General features: G+C 41.3%; 1 pseudogene; it reads left to right on the forward strand.

Annotated features, from left to right (window-relative positions):
• LOC123490401 lies at positions 1 to 17799 on the forward strand (annotated as a pseudogene).
• Positions 17800 to 20888: the final 3089 nt, after the last annotated feature.

Genomic DNA, 20888 nt, shown 5'->3' on the forward strand with positions numbered 1-20888 from the left:
AACGATAACATTGAAAGGCTGTCGGAAAACAAACGAGATGAATTCCTCAAGAAGAAGCGAAAGTGATTGGCAGGGTTTGGTCAGCGAGGTGAGTTGATTCAATCCAACATTGTATCATCCTGCACTGTGCAAATAATGCCACTGCCTCTTCCATGTCAAACTAAAATCCTAACCCCAATGCATATTCTCACAGCTGTCAGTATCTTTATCACGTTGTTTGAAATAAATGTGGCTACAGTATTTCGTTTTTGAAACACTTCCTATAGCCTAAATGTTAATGTTTTTGTCGGGTAGCCTATTTAATCTACAACGCCGTTGCATATTTCAAATTCAACATGCTAGCCTACAACAAACTAGAAATGATGTGTACAGGGTATTTATTTCCTAGACAGAATACCTCCGCGTCGTTTCTTTTGATAAATATGACAGCTTGAACATGGAATGAGATACAAAATTCTGACGCATGTTCATTTTAAATGGAAATGGATTAACGGTGGTTTTAATGCGATTATAAAGTCGTCCTCGTTGGTTAGGAGGGAGGAAGGAGTCTAGTACTGCACTTCTAATCATCTCCTCAATGTTTTCAATAAAGTCCATTACATGTTTTCCTGCTAGGGACATGGTCTTCCTTGTGGGCCTAGGCTATGCTATCCCAGATACCATTGTGAGCATTAGGAAGTACATTTGAGAAAATCCAGACAAATGTATTCACACGGTGTTGTACCGTTAGCCTACAGTACATTCTAAGCTTATTTACAGAAGCATTTGGTAACAATTAGGGTAAGGCTAGTCATAGGTTAGTCAGTCAAAAAGCACACAGGCACAGAACAGGAATGTGACAGCTATATAAAGCATTATATAACCTATTCCAATCTTTATTTTGGTCATGTATTCATTAGGTGTGTAATGCAACGCTATGTAGATGTAATGTCTGATGTATAGGTAACTGCCAAAAATAAAGGAAGCACTTGGTAAATGAAGGATACAAGTATATTTAAAGCAGGGGGAAAAAAATAGGATATTGAAAGCTGGTGCTTCGACAGGTGTGGTTCCTGAGTTAATTAAGCAATTAACATCCCATCATGCTTAGGGTCATGTAGAAAAGTGCCCATTATTTTGGCTACCGGGGTTTAGCGCTGTCCCGACCCAAAAAAAATATTGGTCGATCTGTTCTTTTGACCAATTAATTGGTAGACATTTTTAAACGTGTATTTTTCCATGTATAGACACTCCCTATGTTTGAATAAAATCAACATATGTAGGCTACTGAGTTTGTCTGATGCTTTAAGCTCTGCGATTAAAGATGAAGACACACAAATTACTAAAGAGGGAGCCAGAGATCAATATAGCCTAACAAGAATAAAACCTGTTCCCGAAATGGACACATTTATAGGCCTACATTTGCGTGCAGGCCAGGTAGCCTAGGCCTACTTCTATGCATAATCAGGTGCATGTCCTTACTCAAGATTGACAGGAGCGCTCCAAACAAAAGACAATGAATATATTGACAACTTGTAAATGGAATGAAATAAACCTAAACTTTTTTGTAGCCTAGGTTGCGCTCTGCAAACGTGTCCACTCCTACAATGACAACGGTAATAATACTGTAATAATAATAATATATTGAATGCATTAACAGAAATTACCGTAACCAAACAAACATTGTAGATTAGAAATTATGTGAATTAACGGTAAATGTACTAGTGGTGATACTGGTGTGCCATCCCCGCGGCCTCCGCAATGGATTAGTCCACTTAGACAGGCATGAATCAGACAGGTGTCTCGTGTGTCATGCATTTCTTTTTTATATATTTGCCACTGCTCAACTAAAAAAATATTGGTCGATCAACAGCCTATCGACCAGTCGACTAAATGGGGTCAGCCCTACTAGAATAAAATATCTCAGTGACTTTGAAAGAGGGTCTCAAAGGAGCATAGGGGTTTAAAGTGTGTGTGTGCATGTGTCTCGGCACCAGATCTCAACCAAATTGAGCACTTATGGGAGATTCTGGACCAGCGCCTGAGATAGCATTTACCATCAACAAAACACCAAATTATGGAATTTATCGTGGAAGAATTGTCACATCCCTCCAATAGAGTTCCAGACACTTGTAGAATCTATGCTAAGGCGCATTGAAGCTGTTCTGGTGACTCGTGGTGGGCCTAACGCCCTGTTAAGACACTTTATGTTGGTGTTTCCATTATTTTGGCAGTTACCTGTATGTCCTGCTTATAGATGTTTAATATGTCCCACACAGTGATCTCATCATGCAGGCAAGTTGCCTTTTTTACAGTATGTCTGATCTGCTTGCACAAGATGACAATGTGTGTTCATGTCATGTGTACAGTTCCTGGTGTGTAAGCGCAAGTTGGAGAGCAAGAAGGAGGCCCTCCTGATTCTGTCCAAGGAGCTGGATACCTGTCAACAGGAGAGAGACCAGTACCAGCTGGTGGCCAACCAGCTCCGAGACGCCACCAGGGACTCAAGAAGAAGTACAGGGAACTCATGGTGAGTCTACACCCTCGGAGTAGGGTGATTTTGTGTCAGTTTTGCATTTTCAGGATTAGGGAGGGGAAGCTGATCCTAGATCTGTACCTAGGGGAAACTTCAGCGTGGAGCCACTACTTCACACTACTACTCCCACAACTGCTCCTCACACTGCTACAATACCTTACTACTGTCAATCACACACACTGTATTACTACACAAGAGGGACATTAAAGGCCTCATTCAATCAAAAGTTGGCGCCAAAGTGACACGCAAAGTGACACTTCCTGTACCACAAAAATATGACGATCAAATCAAGTTTGATTTGTCACATGCTTAAGTAAACAACAGGTGTAGACTGTGAAATGCTTACTTACGGGCCCTTCCCAACAATGCAGAGAGGAAAAAGAGAAATCATAGAAAAATAATAACACAAGGAATAAATACACAATGAGTGTTTTGATAACTTGGCTATATACACAGGGTAACAGTGCCCGAGTCGTGTGCAGGGGGTGCGAGGTAATTGGGGTAGATATGTACTATAGGTAGGGATAAAGTGACTAGTCAACAGGATAATAATAAACATTAACAGCAGTGTATGTGATGAGGCAAGAGTTAGTGCAAAAAGGGTTAATGCTGATAGTCCGGGTAGCTAATGGTTAACTATTTAACTAGCTATTTAGCAGTCTTATGACTTGGGGTAGAAGCTGTTCAGGGTTCTGTTGGTTCATACTCGGTGCATCAGTACTGCTTGCCGTGCGGTAGTAGAGAGAACAGTCTATGACTTGGGTGGCTGGAGTCTTTGACAGTTTTTAGGGCCTTCCTCTGAACCGCCTGGTATAAAGGTCCTGGGCGGCAGGGAGCTTGGCCCAAGTGATGTACTGGGACATACGCACTACCCTCTGTAGCATTTGCGGTCGGATGCCAAGCAGTTGCCATACCAAGCGGTGATGCAGCCAGTCAAGATGCTCTCAATGGTGCAGCTGCGGAACTACAACCCTGTCGATGTGGATGGGTTGTGCTCGGCCCTCCGTTTCCAGTAGTCCACAATCAGCTTCTTTGTCTTGCTGACTTTGAGGGAGAGGTTGTTGTCCTGGCACAACCCTGCCAGATTTCTGACCTCCTCCCTGTAGGCTGTCTCATCGTCGTCGGTGATCAGGCCTACCACCGTTGTGTCGTTGGCAAACTGGAGATGGAGAAATCTGATGTTTTACATTAAACTATTTAAGCAGACAAATTATATTTGGCAGCAGCTACGTGCAGAGGCCTCTCTGGGCTAAAAGTATGGAAGAACTAGTAGACACTGATATTTTTCTTCTATGAGTGGATATTATAATAAGTTAGGGAAATGTCAAGTTATTTATTACACTGCAGTTTCAATTGACTGAAGAATGAGTTGATTTGAGCTGCCTATTCACACTTAAAATATCTGTCTGATGTTATAATGTTTTGTGCACAAGGTCCCAACATTTATACTCCTCATTTCTGACCATAAAGATACAGTGCATTCGGAAAGTATTCAGACCCCTTGACTTTTTCCACATTTTGTTACGTTAGAGCCTTATTCTAAAATTGATTAAATAGTTTTTTCTCCTCATCAATCTACACAAAATACCCCATAATGACAAAGCAAAAACTGTTTTTTTTATTACAAAAAACAACAACTGAAATGACATTTACATAAGTATTCAGAACCTTTACTCAGTACTTTGTTGAAGCACCCTTGGCAGCGATTACAGCCTCGAGTCTTCTTGGGTATGGGCCCTTACAAGCTTGGCACGCCTGTATTTGGGGAGTTTCTCCCATTCTTCTCTGCAGTTCCTCTCAAGCTCTGTCAGGTTGGATGGGGGGCGTCGCTGCCAGCTATTTTCAGGTCTCTCCAGAGATGTTCGATCGGGTTCAATTCCGGGCTCTGGCTGGGCCGCTCAAGGACATTCAGAGACTTGTCCCGAAGCCACTCCTGCGTTGTCTTGGCTGTGTGCTTGGGGTCGTTGTCCTGTTGGACTGTGAACCTTCGCCCCAGTCTGAGGTCTGGCGCTCTGGAGCAGGTTTTCACCAGGGATCTCTCTGTGCTTTGCTCCGTTCATCTTTCCCTTGATCCTGACTGGTCTCCCAGTCCCTACCGCTGAAAATCATAATGATGCTGCCAGCACCATGCTTCACCATAGGGATGGTATTTGCCAGGTGATGAGCGGTGCCCTGGTTTCCTCCAGGCGTGACACCTGGCATTCAGGCCAAAGAGTTCAATCTTGGTTTCATCAGGCCAGAGAATCTTGTTTCTCATGGTCTGAGAGTCCTTTGGTGCCTTTGGGCAAACTCCAAGCGGGCTGTCGTGTGCCTTTTACTGGGAGTGGCTTCCGTCTGGCCACACTACCATAAAGGCCTGATTGGTGGAGTGCTTCAGAGATGGTTGTCCTTCTGGAAGGTTCTCCCATCTCCACAGAGGAACTCTGGACCATCGGGTTCTTGTCACCTCCCTGACTAAGGCCCTTCCCCCTCAATTGCTCCAGTTTGGCGGGCGGCCAGCTCTTTGGAAAGTCTTGGTGGTTCCAAACTACTTCCATTTAAGAATGATTGAGGCCACTGTGTTCTTGGGGACCTTCAATGCTACAGATATTTTTTGGTACCCTTCCCCAGATCTGTGCCATGACACAATCCTGTCTCGGAGCTCTACGGACAATTCCTTTCAACCTCATGGCTTGGTTTTTGCTCTGTCTGTGGGACCTTATATAGACAGGTGTGTGCCTTTCCAAATCATGTCCAATCAATTGAATTTACCGCAGGTGGACTCCAATCAAGTTGTAGAAACATCTCAAGGATGATCAATGGAAACAGGATGCACCTGAGCAAAATGTTTAGTCTTATAGCAAAGGGTCTGAATACTTATGTACAAAAGGTATTTCAGTTTTTTTTTTTATACATTTCCAAAAATTTCTAAAAAACAGTTTTCGCTTTGCCATTATGGGGTATTGTGTGTAGATTGAGGGAAAACAATGATTTAATCTGAATACTTTCCGAATGCACTTGTATAGTACTTTACATTTCATAATTTATTAACCAAAGTCATACCAATCATACAATTTTACCTTGACTTCAGCTAAGTGATCAGTCCTCACTATCTATTTTTTTCTACATTCTAGGATGGAGACTCCAGTCTACCACCTGAAAAACGAAATCAAGTAAGTCAATATCAATTTTCTTATTTATTGTAGTAGCGTGGCAGTCTAAATGGGTAGACTGTAAATTATTAAACATGTCAAATTGGATGACCGAAGTAACAGTTTGTGTTATGACTGTACTGTACTGACATAAGACCCCTGGCCAGCAACTTCCCAATGTCAAGGATGTAATAGCATGGGAGACTACACAGCAAATTTGCGGATGTTTAAATCTCTGTGATGAGGTAAAAAGTGTTGTCATTGTTATATCTGAATGTTGATTCTAGTGGGGTTAACAACAGTGGGATTGAAATTGGCGCCACCTGCGGTGAATAAATGAAGTGTTATTTGAATCACAGTGGAATCAACACCAGGTGGTGTTGTTACTCGACTGTGTTGAGTTAATTTCTGTTAACTCTGAGTGAAAAAGACATGGGATGGGCCCCATCATATTTCCCAGCATGCTTTGTTGCAGGTTGCTTTTTAGAATAGTTTGTTTTAATATATATGTTACTGAATTAATTAATTGATCTTCTACTACACAAATATAAATAACATACATTTTTCTAACCTAATCCAATTTTTAAGTGGTTGTTCCAGTTTACATGGTTTAGGTAGTCTCATTTATCAATCTCCCTACCTTGGCAGGCATTCTATCTGCAGATGCGGGTGATTAAAAGTTCCAACTGTTGTATATCTTAACTGGATTCCAATAGGAATTATATAACACTTTGCAAGCCAGCAGAATATTACTTGCCGATGTGGCCTGCAAACCAGGAGTTTCAGACCACTGTGTTAGGGTAAAACTAGGCTGTCGAAGTATGGTATTGTCCAAAAAAAGTAATGTATTCTCATAAATAATTGGATTTTTATTATAAATATGAATTTAGGCACTAACTTGGTGAAGGCTACAGGACTGAAAACCATCGAATGCAACAGTCATGTCTCTGTCACTAGCAAACACCGTCATGGGTGCTACAGGTACCTCTACAATTCACTCGAAAGGCACCCTGAGAAATAAATATGCAAATAAGGCTTTACACAGTGTTAAAACACCCCAAAAATAGTTACTTTAAGACCACAGGTGTTAATTCCCTAAGACTGAGAACATTTACAGTGAGGGAAAAAAGTATTTGATCCCCTGCTGATTTAGTACTTTTGCCCACTGACAAAGACATAATCAGTCTATAATTTTAATGGTAGGTTTATTTGAACAGTGAGAGACAGAATAACAACAAAAAAATCCAGAAAAACACATGTCAAAAATGTTATAAATTGATTAGCATTTTAATGAGGAAATAAGTATTTGACCCCTCTGCAAAACATGACTTAGTACTTGGTGGCAAAAACCCTTGTTGGCAATCACAGAGGTCAGATGTTTCTTGTAGTTGGCCACCGGGTTTGCACACATCTCAGGAGGGATTTTGTTCCACTCCTCTTTGCAGATCTTCTCCAAGTCATTAAGGTTTCGAGGCTGGCGTTTGGCCTTCGAACATTCAGCTCCCTCCACAGATTTTCTATGGGATTAAGGTCTGGAGACTGGCTAGGCCACTCCAGGACCTTAATGTGCTTCTTCTTGAGCCACTCCTTTGTTGCCTTGGCCGTGTGTTTTGGGTCATTGTCATGCTGGAATGCCCATCCACAACCCATTTTCAATGCCCTGGCTGAGGAAGGTGGTTCTCACCCAAGTTTGACAGTACATGTCCCTTTGATGCGGTGAAGTTGTCCTGTCCCCTTAGCAGAAAAACACCCCCAAAGCATAATGTTTCCACCTCCATGTTTGCCGGTGGGGATGGTGTTCTTGGGGTCATAGGCAGCGTTCCTCCTCCTCCAAACACGGCGAGTTGAGTTGATGCCAAAGAGCTCGATTTTGGTCTCATCTGACCACAACACTTTCACCCAGTTCTCCTCTGAATCATTCAGATGTTCATTGGCAAACTTCAGGCGGGCCTGTATATGTGCTTTCTTGAGCAGGGGGACCTTGCGGGGCTGCAGGATTTCAGTCCTTCACGGTGTAGTGTGTTACCAATTGTTTTCTTGGTGACTATGGTCCCAGCTGCCTTGAGATCATTGACAAGATCCTCCCGTGTAGTTCTGGGCTGATTCCTCACCGTTCTCATGATCATTGCAACTCCACAAGGTGAGATCTTGCATGGGCCCCAGGCCGAGGAGATTGACAGTTCTTTTGTGTTTCTTCCATTTGCGAATAATCGCACCAACTGTTGTCACCTTCTCACCAAGCTGCTTGGCGATGGTCTTGTAGCCCATTCCAGCCTTGTGTGGGGTCTACAATCTTGTGCCTGACATCCTTGGAGAGCTCTTTGGTCTTGGCCATGGTGAAGAGTTTGGAATCTGATTGATTGATTGCTTCTCTGGACAGGTGTCTTTTATACAGGTAACAAGCTGAGATTAGGAGCATTCCCTTTAAGAGTGTGCTCTAATCTCAGCCTCGTTCTTATAAGACACCTGAAAACCAGAAATCTTTCTGATTTGAGAGGGGGCAAATACTTATTTCCCTCATTAAAATGCAAATCAATTTATAACATTTTTGACATCGCATTTTCTGGATTTTGTTGTTGTTATTCTGTCTCTCACTGTTCAAATAAACCTACCATTAAAATTATAGACTGATCATTTCTTTGTCAGTGGGCAAACGTACAAAATCAGCAGGGGATCAAATTATTTTTTCCCTCACTTTAACAGCATCAGTTCTAATAAAGTGTACATTTATCAACACTATTTTGATGTGGGTGTTAAAATTCTGATCTCAAATTTTCTGTGTTGATGTGAAAGAATACTATCATGTACATGTCCTATGTCATGTCACCCTGTCCTATGTCATTCCCTTGATCAGTTGAATTTGGCCCAGCTGTTGAGAGACTCCAGAGAAAGGAGTAAGCAGCTGTCTGAAGAGGTGAAGGAGCTGAATCAACGACTGGCTGAGGCCCAGGGGGATAACAAGGTATGTTATCCTTCAGGGATGGGGTCAATTCCATTTCAATTCAGTCAATTCAGGAAGTAAACTGAAATTCCAATTGTCATCATTTAAAATAAATTAGGAAAATTTGAATTTCAGTTTACTTCCTGACAGGGCAGCAATGGTTTACGCACATTTGAAATCAAACAGTGCAGTTACTGTCGGTTGCATTCCAAATTGAAATGGAATTGACTTTGTCTTCCCCTACCCTCCCACAGCTCCTGCGGATGACCATAGCCAGACAGAGGTTGGGGGATGAAGAGGTGGGGGCGAGACACTTCCCGGCCTATGAGCGGGAGGACCTTGTCCAGCAATTGGAGACGGCACGAGAGCAGGTGAGGAATGGAAAGGTTGTGCCATAATTTGTGTAACTGTTGGGATCCGAACCCCGGTCTCCCGCTCAGGAAACCAACTTCTTTACCATTAGACCAAGAGTAAATTCTAGGGCAGGGCTACCTCATCGTGAAAGTCCGATTCACCTCTGCTACAATTGGTTGAGTGGTAATGGGACAAATGCCATTTGACCACATGTCAATATAGAGACCAATGTTCAATTCCCCGGTCTGGCACTTCTGAACTGTCTCCACCCTCATCTGTCTCTCCATTTTACTGTCTTAAATACATTTTTTAAATACTGAACAAAACTGAATTCTCCTTTTTTTTAAACATCAAAGTTGTAGAATAAGTTGTCCTACAAAGACGGTGTGGTGGTGGGTTAAAAAAAAGAAGGCAAACAAGTGTGAGTAACGCACCTTGGGTGATGTTGGAAACCACACCAATGGCAGAATGAAATTGTACAGATGGTTTTGATATTGTCATATAGGCGATAAGAGACCAGTTGTCAGAATGCTATATTCCCAACCATCCATAGTTCAGCCTATGTTGCCCACTCATTACGTAAGGCAGTGTTGGAGGTTTTCCACAGCCACAATCTGTAATATTTATACAGTGGGGAAAAAAAAGTATTTAGTCAGCCACCAATTGTGCAAGTTCTCCCACTTAAAAAGATGAAAGAGGCCTGTAATTTTTCATCATAGGTACCACGTCAGCTATGACAGACAAATTGAGAAAAGAAAATCCGAAAATCACACTGTGGATTTTCTGAATTTATTTGCAAATGATGGTGGAAAATAAGTATTTGGTCACCTACAAACAAGCAAGATTTCTGGCTCTCACAGACCTGTAACTTCTTCTTTAAGAGGCTCCTCTGTCCTCCACCGTCACCTGTATTAATGGCACCTGTTTGAACTTGTTATCAGTATAAAAGACACCTGTCCACAACCTCAAACAGTCACACTCCAAACTCCACTATAGCCAAGACCAAAGAGCTGTCAAAGGACACCAGAAACAAAATGGTAGACCTGCACCAGGCTGGGAAGACTGAATCTGCAATAGGTAAGCAGCTTGGTTTGAAGAAATCAACTGTGGGAGCAATTATTAGGAAATGGAAGACATACAAGACCACTGATAATCTCCCTCGATCTGGGGGCTCCACACAAGATCTCACCCCGTGGGTCAAAATGATCACAAGAGCGGTGAGCAAAAACCCCAGAACCACCGGGGGGACCTAGTGAATGACCTGCAGAGAGCTGGGACCAAAGTAACAAAGCCTACCATCAGTAAACACTACGCCGCATGGACTCAAATCCTGCAGTGCCGGCGTGTCCCCCTACTTAAGCCAGTACATGTCCAGGCCCGTCTGAAGTTTGCTAGAGTGCATTTGGATGAGTCCAGAAGAGGTTGGGAGAATGTCATATGGTCAGATGAAGCCAAAATAGAACTTTTTTGGTAAAAACTCAACTTGTCGTGTTTGGAGGACAAAGAATGCTGAGTTGCATCCAAAGAACACCATACCTACTGTGAAGCATGGGGGGTGGAAACATCATTCTTTGGGGCTGTTTTTTCTGCAACGGACCAGGGCGCCACTGATCCGTGTAAAGGAAAGAATGAATGGGGCCATGTATTCGTGAGATTTTGGTGAAAACCTCCTTCCATCAGCAAGGGCATTGAAGAGAAACGTGGCTGGGTCTTTCAGCATAACAGCGATCCCAAACACACTGCCCGGGCAGCGAGGGTGGCTCGTAGAAGCATTTCAAGGTCCTGGAGTGGCCTGGCCAGTCTCCAGATCTCAACCCCATAGAAAATCTTTGGAGGGAGTTGAAAGTCCGTATTGCCCAGCGACAGACCCCAAAACATCACTGCTCTAGGGAGATCTGCATGGAGAATGGGCCAAAATACAGCAACAGTGTGTGAAAACCTTGTGAAACTTACAGAGCGTTTGACTGTGTCATTGCCAACAAAGTATATAACAAAGTATTGAGAAACTTTTGTTATTGACCAAATACTTATCTTCCACCATAATTTGCAAATAAATTCATAAAATCCTACAATATAATTTTCTGGAATTTTTTTCTCATTTGTCTGTCATAGTTGGCGTGTACCTATGATAGAAAAGTACACCTCTCATCTTTTTAAGTGGAGAACTTGCACAAGTGGTGGCTGACTAAATACTTTTTTTCCCCCCCACTGTAGGTATATCTTACAATGTTTGAAATGCCTTACAATGTTTGAAATCTTACATATTGTGGCTTTAAGGCATTTTTCTGTTTTGTCCTAGAATGAGGAGCTGGAGCACAGTGTGAAATCTCTGACGGACGGGCTGCAGGATGTGAGGGCGGAGCGTAACGTGTTCCAGGAAAAGGCCCAGCGGCTGAACCACGAGGTGAACCACATCCCGGGGGACACAGTGTCAGATCCTAGACGTAGATGCACTCTGCATGGAGAACAGGTGTGTTTGTGTGTAGGAGAACATAATATAAATCATATAATGTATGTAATATCTGTAATATCTGTAATGTAATGTCTTATTGAATGCAATAAGGATGTTGTTGAACAACTTGCTACACAATGTATGACTTTGGGCATTTATTGTTTTGGAATAGTTTTTAAATAAACTGATGTTTTCTTTCAATATTTACCGGGCGGTTCAAACAACTGCGGGAGGAGGTCACCATGCTCCAAAGCGAATGTCATGAAGTACAAGGTATTGTAAGCAACATATAAACAAGCCGAAAATGTTGTCTGAATAGTACTAATAATACTATAGAACAGAACTATCCTTAGAGATGATCACAAGTATCATAACTACTCAAGGCCTTATTTAGTCAGCTGGTAACTGGGTTTCTGGGCTCATGTTCTAATGTCAATTAAAATGTAATATTTTGTGACATTTTTGTTGCCAAGATCGCACCCATAACAGTTGTAGATCTCAAACCATATTTGACAAACTGTATCTATGGGTTTGGTGATATTCTGTATGTTTTTTTCCCCCCGTTTGTATGGTTCACAACCCTCTACTACTACACATATGGTTAGTGACAAATCATGTTTGTGAACAGGGGGGTACAATATATCATATGAATATCAACTGGTATTTGTGCTGGTTTTCAGAGTGCTCTGAGAGCAGGAAGAACTCCAAGGCGATGGCAAAGTTAACAGCAGTCACTCACCGGGGTGCTCTCTGCCAAACAAGGTACTGCACAAACCGTTCCCCCCACTCCTCTTCTTTCTGTTCGTCTTTTGTTATTAGTCCATGATGCAAAATGACATCATCATCATCATCACAGTTTTTACTCTGTACTGAAAATGCTCTATCTTGAAATCGTACAAACTTCTAGAATTGGAAAACACATTTTTATAACAAAATATACATACATACATAATACATACATACATATATATATATATACCCAGTACCAGTCAAACATTTGGACACACCTTGCTGGTGACACTGTCTGTGATTTATTTAAAATTCAAGGCACACTAACCAGCATGGCTACCACAGCATTCTGCAGCGATATGCCATCCCATCCCATCTGGTTTGCGCTTAGTGGGACTATCATTTTTTTTTCAACAGGACAATGACCCAACACACCTCCGGGATGTGTAAGGGCTATTTGACCAAGAAAGAGAGTGATGGAGTGCTGCATCAGATAACCTGGCCTCCAAGGTCATCTGTTAATTGAAATGCATTCCAGGTGACTGGTTGAGAGAATGCCAAGAGTGTGCAAAGCTGTCAAGGCAAAGGTGACACTTTGAAGAATCTAAAATCTAAAATATATTTTCATTTATTTAACACTTTTTTGGGTTACTCCGTGATTCCATATGTGTTATTTCATAGTTTTTGATATCTTCACTATTATTCTACAATGTAGAAAATAGTAAAAATAAAGAAAAAACCCTTGAATGAGTATGTGTGTCCAAACTTTTTGACTGGTACTGTACACCCATACATACAGTTAAAGTCGGAGGTTACATACCCTTAGGTTGGAGTCATTAAAACTAGTTTTTCAACCACTACACAAATTTCTTTGTTAACAAACTATAGTTTTGGCTAGGTCGGTTAGGACATCTACTTTGTGCATGGCCAGTAATTTTTTCCAACAATTGTTTACAGACAGATTATTTCACCCAGTAGGTCCGAAGTTTACATACACTAAGTTGAGTGTGCTTTTTAAACAGCTTGGAAAATTCCAGAAAATGATGTCATGGCTTTAGAAGCTTCTGATAGGCTAATTGACATCATTTGAGTCAGTTGGGGTGTACCTGTGGATGTATTTCAAGGCCTACCTTCAAACTCAGTGCCTCTTTGCTCGACATCATGGGAAAGTCAAAAGAAATCAGCCAAGACCTCAGAAAAACAATTGTAGACAAGTCTGGGTTTGCACAACCAAATCATTTCTGCACAAACTGTCCAGAGCGTCTCAAGGAAGCTCATCTGCGTGCTACGTCGTATTCATCAGGATCTTGACCTGACTGCGGTTTGCTTGCATCGTAACCGGCTTCAGTGGGCAAATGCTCCCCTTCGATGGCGACTGGCCACTGGAGAAGTGTGCTCTTCACGGATGAATCCGGTTTCAACCGACCCTGGCAGATGGCATCGTGTGGGTGAGCGGTTTGCTGGCGTGAATGTTGCGAACAGAGTTCTAAGCTGACATATGGCATTGTTTTAAGGTGGTCATACTATGGATCTTTAGCTATTTGATTTTGAATTTTAGGACCCCTTTAGGTATCAAAATAAAATATAAAAAAGTTATTTGATAAAATATTGAATTTGGCCTTTACTACAATAGCCCAGAGAAACACATTCCTAAATGGCAAAAAAAGACTGTCAAAAAAGAACAAGTTTAATTCCTAATCTGGAAAAAATATTATTTTTTATTATTATTATTCTTTATTTTTTTTATTCTTTATTTTTACACATTTAACCCCTTTTTGGGAGGGCACAAAAGTACCTTCTTACTTCCATGAATGTTTTTAAAACCAGTGGCGGTTACCTTCGGCGGTCCCGTGAAACTTGTGTCGTGTTGCTTGATTCTCCCCTGTCCATGGGGCGATCATCGGTTGTGGTCAAACTGTTCGAAGGCTACAGATGTTTTCATAAAGGCCGATTTTTTCGGGATGTCTCATGGTCTGACAAATAACACTCTAGCTCTGCCACCTTTCACGCAGAATGTGGAAGTGCGACATCAGTTTTCCAATGCAAAAAAAACATATCTCTATCTTAAACGACCGATTTTGCTGAGGATTTTTTGTATGTTACTTAGAGCGTCAATCGACTCTCTAGGGTGTTAAACGCATCAATGATGGCATTTTTATTTACGTAAGAGGCCAGTCGGGGCCTAAGCCTGTGTTCCTGGCCTTGACCCAAGCATCAGTGTTTTAATGAATAACTTCTGATAATTCCGTAGTGTACCAGGCATTCGACCTACCTTTTAACCCTTAGTTTTCTGGAGGGGGCCCATGATTATCCACAATAGTGTTGAAGACATCGGCCAAAAAGGCTGAAAGCTAAAATCAGGTTCAGGGATAGTTCAAATACAATCAAGGTCACTAAAATAAAGATCATGTAAAAAGCCTGTTCACTGAACTTTTTTAAAAGTTCCTCTTTGTGATGACCCGAGGCTTAGATCTTTGTATTTTCACATCTCTGCTAAACAATTGGGCAATGGTCACTAATATCTTAGGCGAAGACACCAGTAGAAACATATTTCTCTGGTGTATTCGTTAGAATCAATCAGAGTTGACTTTTTTAAGGATCTTTAGGGTTGGGCCGTATGGGCTGTCACCAGCTGTGTTAGGTTTAGATCATTCACATGTCTTTTAGATTGTCTGAAGCCTGCATTTCCCATTCATAATTTAGGTCACCAAAGATAATAACTTCTAAGATAGTTTTTCAGTGAACTATCCCTTTTTCAGATTTCTTGCACATAATCACTCGCTATAGCTCTTCAGATATATCTAGTGGATTTGAATCAATGTGTTGTATTCAAGATGTTATATACGTCAACTTACAATCTTTTCCATCATACCAACCTTGGAGAAAAATAAATAAACTGACTAAAATATTGTTCTGTTGTCTGCACGTCCCAAATATCACTTTACATTTCTATGTATTCCAATACATAGAAATGTAAAAAGATATTTAGGACGTGGATAAACAGCTGCGTTTCTATTGCCTGTATAACATTTTTCGGTAACACTTTACTTGACACCCAGAATCATAACACGTTATGACATCGGTCATAATCTGTCATATTATCGTCATAGCACTGTCATGACACATATATTTAGACCTTTTGTGACATATTGCGTTATTTTGTGGCTGGTTATGACACCTACATAAAGTGTCAAAACCCACAAAACCTACCACACAAGGCAAAACATTCCATTACACCATCGTCTGCTTGTCAACAGTATGTTTATGTTATAGTACATTTTCGAAATGTACCATATTAAATTATCATTGTAATTGCACACACATTTATGTCAGACATGCACCTACCCCAAATCTCTGTTGCTGATGACTGGGATGAATGCAGGAGTAGGTTTCAGGAGAAGGACAAGACACCCTCATTTTGACTGATGACTGACATAAAAGGCCTATCTGGCTTATATGATTATGATGTCATAATGCTTCTATTCTTAAAGTGTATATTCTTAGTCCAAGTAAAGTGACACAGGATGGTAATAATGCTTTATGACAGTGTCATAAATTGTATTTTCTAAAGTTATTTTAAAATGTTATGGGTAAAAAATGACTGTATAAAAATTAGTTACAACAATAGCAAAGGACTTAAGAAACAAACTTTCAAACAAAAGGTAACTTCTTGGCAGGGAAAAAAAACACATTTGAATAAATGTGGGTTTTGATGTGTGTAGGTGTCATAACAGCCATAAAATAACTGCCAATATATGTCACAACAGGTGTAAATATATGGGTCGCGACAGTGTTATGAATGTTATGACAAGCTATGTCGCGTTATGGCACATTATGACATGGTTATGACCGTGTCATCGTGTTATGACGCTGGGCGTCAAGTAAAGTGTTCCTAATTTTCCTCTAAAGCCAGTGCTGATGGTGGGGTAGATGTCTCTGAACATTGTGTCAGTTCTCTGCACATTCATTTTAGATAATGAATACACTGTATAATCAAAATGCCAACATCCCTCCCTATCCAGCTCACATGCTCTTGCACCATGCATTTACTTCCATTAAGTAATACGCATCAAAAGGCAAAGCTACCCAAGATGGAGACTCTAAACTTAAGAAAATAAGAAAACCCCCCATAAACATCTGTCTAGGCAAACATAAACACAGAACATTTTACCTATCTTAATGGGATTTGTGTGTGTGTTCAGTGCAGGAATTATTGCTTTCTGGGACCACGATGCAGTCTCCCGTCGCGTCTCAGTCCATCTCAGACCTCAAGTCCCTGGCCACAGCCCTACTAAAAACCATCCATCAGAAGAACCTAGTCATTCAGCACCAGCGCCAAACCAACAAGTAGGGGAGCTCTTCTACTCTGTAGAAATGTTTAAATTCCTTTCTTCTTCATCTGAATTTCTTCTGTTTTTCTAACTCTCATGACCAAGTTCCTCTAGTTACTCTGTAAGTAGCCCCTATACCATGTACTCACTTGGTGCATTTATACCTGCAATGTTGTGAACATATCACCTCATTGAAAACAGCCTCTTGTCTTCCTCTGTAAACATTCTTGGAGCCGAGTAGGGGAGCTCGAGAAGAAACAGAGACTCTAGAGGTGTCGGGAATATGGAGCCTCCCAGGTCTCTGCCACACACTGTTTATTTTTTTGTTATTTTTAGAATTCATATCGTGGTACATATTGCATCATGGTAACTTACTAGCCTGTATGTATACCATGCAAATATAAATGTGGATCTCGAAGCCAGTTCCATGGCTGATTTTCAGGTGGATGCAATTAATTATCAGGTCAGAAAACCAGCAGTACTCCGGACCCCCAGGCTCGCTTTGAATACCCCTGCTGTATACATTCATAAATGCTGTTTGAAGTGGCATGGCTAATATAAATATGGTATTATTGGGTGGTATTAGGCACTATTAACTGGTGATTCATACTGATAGCTTTTGATCCTGTATGTGGTCACTGGCCATAGTATTGGCACCCAGTCACTATTGTCAAACTATGAGTGATTTGATTAATGTTCCATCTCTCCCACTGTACTGGGTTTCTTCTTCTCTCTTTTCCTTCTGCTTTCTGGAGGCCCTGACTTACAATGTGGCGCTGGGATTCTCTGGAAGTATGTTTCCACTGCTTTACTTTACTTCACTAATACTATACTTTACTGTAATATACTGTTCTACAACTATTTTAATTTAAAGTTTCTGTTGACATGTTGATCTCCATGTCCCTTAAAATATCCATGGGTACACTATTTTTTGTGCTATTTATACTGAGCAATCTCCACTGCATGCATGTTTTGAGATTATTCTGGTTTTTTAGGGAGTAAAAAAACCACTAATGCCACAAAACATACTTAAAACACTTTTGAGTCACGCAGAAAGCCTGACCGGACCTTCAAAATAATAAGGAAAAAGAAAGTCACAATGCTGTCCCTGTCTTTCTTGTCTACAGTGTTTAGTGTAAATCCAAAAAAAAACCTAACTAAATATTTCTCTGAACATTATTTCTCGCTGGATGGGAAGAATGTCCTTTGCACTGATCCATGTAAGCTCGGACTCGACTGAAGAGAGGTAGCCTGGTCCCAGATCTGTTTGAGCTGCATAGTCAACTCCTATGTGTAGTTTCTGCATTGGTGTGCTCACAGCACAAACCGAACTGGGACCAGGCTAAAGAGAAGCCACTCTGATATAGTTTACACTACACCATATATTTACCCTGTCCCTTATACCGTATTATGTATCCAAAAATTGGGGATGCTGTGCCCAGTCACACACACAACACTGAGGCGCCTCGGTTGTCAACATAATCTATTAATTGCATGCCAGTTCGTTGTATTGTAAATTCATTATCAGTAAAGATCTTGGCTTTTTATGTGCAGGTTGGGTTGGGAGTATAATGTTTTTGTCATTACAGTTGTCTTGACACGTGATCTAGTATAAATATTTGTGACAATTGTTGTAACACTGTACAGGCATTAGGACATGTTATTATATCAGAAGTGCTAGTAATATTATTTGGCTTCTTTTTGTGATAGGAGGGAGAGATGCCATCATCTGATGAAACTCTGCAGCCTAGATCCACTGTGACAAGCTCTGAGGAGAAGGAAGTACCATAATGAACAGGAAGTACCACCCACTGGGCAGGAAGTACAACCCACTGAGCAGGAAGTACCCCCCACTGAGCAGGAAGTACCCCCCCACTGAGCAGGATGCTACCCCCAATAAGCAGGAAGTACCTTCCACTGTGCAGTCTACCACAGGTGAATGATAATATTCTATGTAATTCTGTGGGGCTAACTGTATAAATAGCAGATTTATTAAATATCTTACATTACATTCCAATTCTTATACATTCTATAGAGTATCTATTTCACTGGCTCTTATGTACTATAACCTTAATTCGTATTACAGCAGATGACTACACCATTCTCATTGTTGCCAATTTGGTTCTGGGTGTTGAGATCAATGTTACTAATGCTGCTACATTTCAATTATACCATAACATTCTCAATTATTTTGACCGTAGAGCAGAGGGACGACAAGGTAGCCAAGGAGAGGCAGAGCCCCCCTGTCCCAAGCCATGTGGGGGGGTTACCCAGTGGCGGGGGATACAGAGATGGGCACCAAAGCCAGAGTCACCAGTCAGCCTGGACACATCCAAGCAAAACACCACAGGAAAATCTGCAGAGAAGTCACTGACAGTTCTCAAGCAGAACAATAAACCTTGATGAATGTCAGACTGTCGACCAATCACAAAGCGCAAATGCGGTCACGGTGCTTCCAAGGTACCAATTAGAGCGAGGCTGTAGGCGGGACTCCATCCCCCTTCCTCCAGGGCCAGACTTGGACATGTCCTGCCCCATAGACATAGCCACCTATCGGAGCCTCTAATGGACACAAAACCCACCCAAGAGAGCGAGTTGGTCAGATGATGACATCTTAGGGTGGGGTCTGGGGAGATTGACATTGCAGAGGGCTCTATGACAGGGCCCGACACCAATCTTCCATCCTCAACATCAACCTGCACTCTCCTATTCAAACAAGTCCCACCACGGGGAGAAGAACCAATCACACCACAAGGCCAGAACCTTCGAAGATGTGAGTCGAGTGCTTCGAATAAGGAGTCAGAAATCCTTCCCTTGAACAGTTAGCCACTCAAATGCTGAATGTTCAGACCAGGATGGGGCAATAGTGAAGAATTTAGCCTTCTTTCGTGGTCCTCTGTAGCTCAATTGGTAGGCGGGTGTCGCCGGGTAGTGGGTTCGATCCCTAGGACCACCCATACGTAAAAATGTATGCACACATGACTGTAAGTCGCTTTGGATAAAGGCGTCTGATATTATGCTATTTTATTATTATTATTATTATTATACTTCAGCCAAAACCTTGCCTAGATTGACACTGGAATATAATGGGTTTCAATACTCCTGAGGTGCATTCTGTAAGATGTCGTACCTCACTGGTGATTCCACCGAATTTCTGAAAGAGAGATATTACTCTGCTACTGTTGCTCTAAAGTGAGTTGAACCCTGCGGTCCTTCTATTTAGTGGTTGAAGCTGGCCGGGATTGACCGGTACAGGGAACCTACTAGCTCCTCTAATTTTCTACTGCTTGAGTACTGGCAACTCTTATAGAATACAGGCTCTAAAATGCAAACCTTGTCTAGCTCAAATTAAAGTGAGTACCAGCAACTTTTTCAATGCACCTCAGGATTCTATTGATAACATTTCTAATAGTGTCACTCTGAAATCTTATGGATTGCACCCATCCAGCTCTTTCCATCAGTTGTTGTAGAGGAGAGGAAAGGAGGGGAGAGGAGAGAAGTTATTTAAAGGCCCAATGCAGCAGTTTTTATATCAATTTCATAGCGTTCCATTAAAATGGCCCAAAATGGATTATTTATTTTTTTAGTAAAAAACGGTTTCTCAAGCAAGAATTTTGCTAGGACTGTCTGGGAGTGGTGTGAGTGGGGAGAGGAAAACTGAAAACTAGCTGTTATTGGCAGAAAGGTTTATAACTCTTTGTTATTGGTCTATTAACCAAAGCTGCTGATTAAAAGGTCATGTGTAGAATGTATTTTCAACCAGCACCTATCAGGAAATAACACTGATCAAATGTTTTCACACTTTTACAGTGTTAGTTTCATCAGCTGTTGTACAATGTGATATAAAAAAAACTGGAAAAATTGCATTTTGACTGCACTGGGCCTTTAAGAGTATTGGAACGTGAAGGAGTTGCAGGTAAATCCATTTGAATTCAATCACTTTTGACAGCATCCAGTTTTGATTTAAACAAAACTTTCCGTACATGTTTGCCCTTGGAAGAAGTGGTCAGAAAGTGACTTTTTGGACCTGAATGCCAAAGCAATCAGGAGATAAAGGTGCTCAAAGTTGACCTATTTTGCATACCCACCATACCATGAACATCCATGCAATGAAAATAAGTTGAGTTTGATATAATTTCAAACTTACGAACAGTGTTGTCAAAATATTTTCTTATTTATTGGAGAGAAAAACTCATTTTAATAAAGAAATTCCATTTTAAACCTTTTAGCGTCAATTATCTAAAAACTAGTAAAAAGGATTTCACATCATCTGAGGTTTTTAGTGTTGAGACAATATGCTCTTGAATAAGAATGACAATATGTAATTTCACTTAGGTGTGTTAACCCTCGCTACGGCTGCCGGCCCTGATGGCATCCAAAGCCGCGTCCTCCAGCTGGCTGGAGTGTTTACCGGCATAGCGGTATTCAATCTCTC

Source organism: Coregonus clupeaformis, unplaced genomic scaffold, assembly GCF_020615455.1.
Source record: "Coregonus clupeaformis isolate EN_2021a unplaced genomic scaffold, ASM2061545v1 scaf3838, whole genome shotgun sequence".
Taxonomy (NCBI): domain Eukaryota; kingdom Metazoa; phylum Chordata; class Actinopteri; order Salmoniformes; family Salmonidae; genus Coregonus; species Coregonus clupeaformis.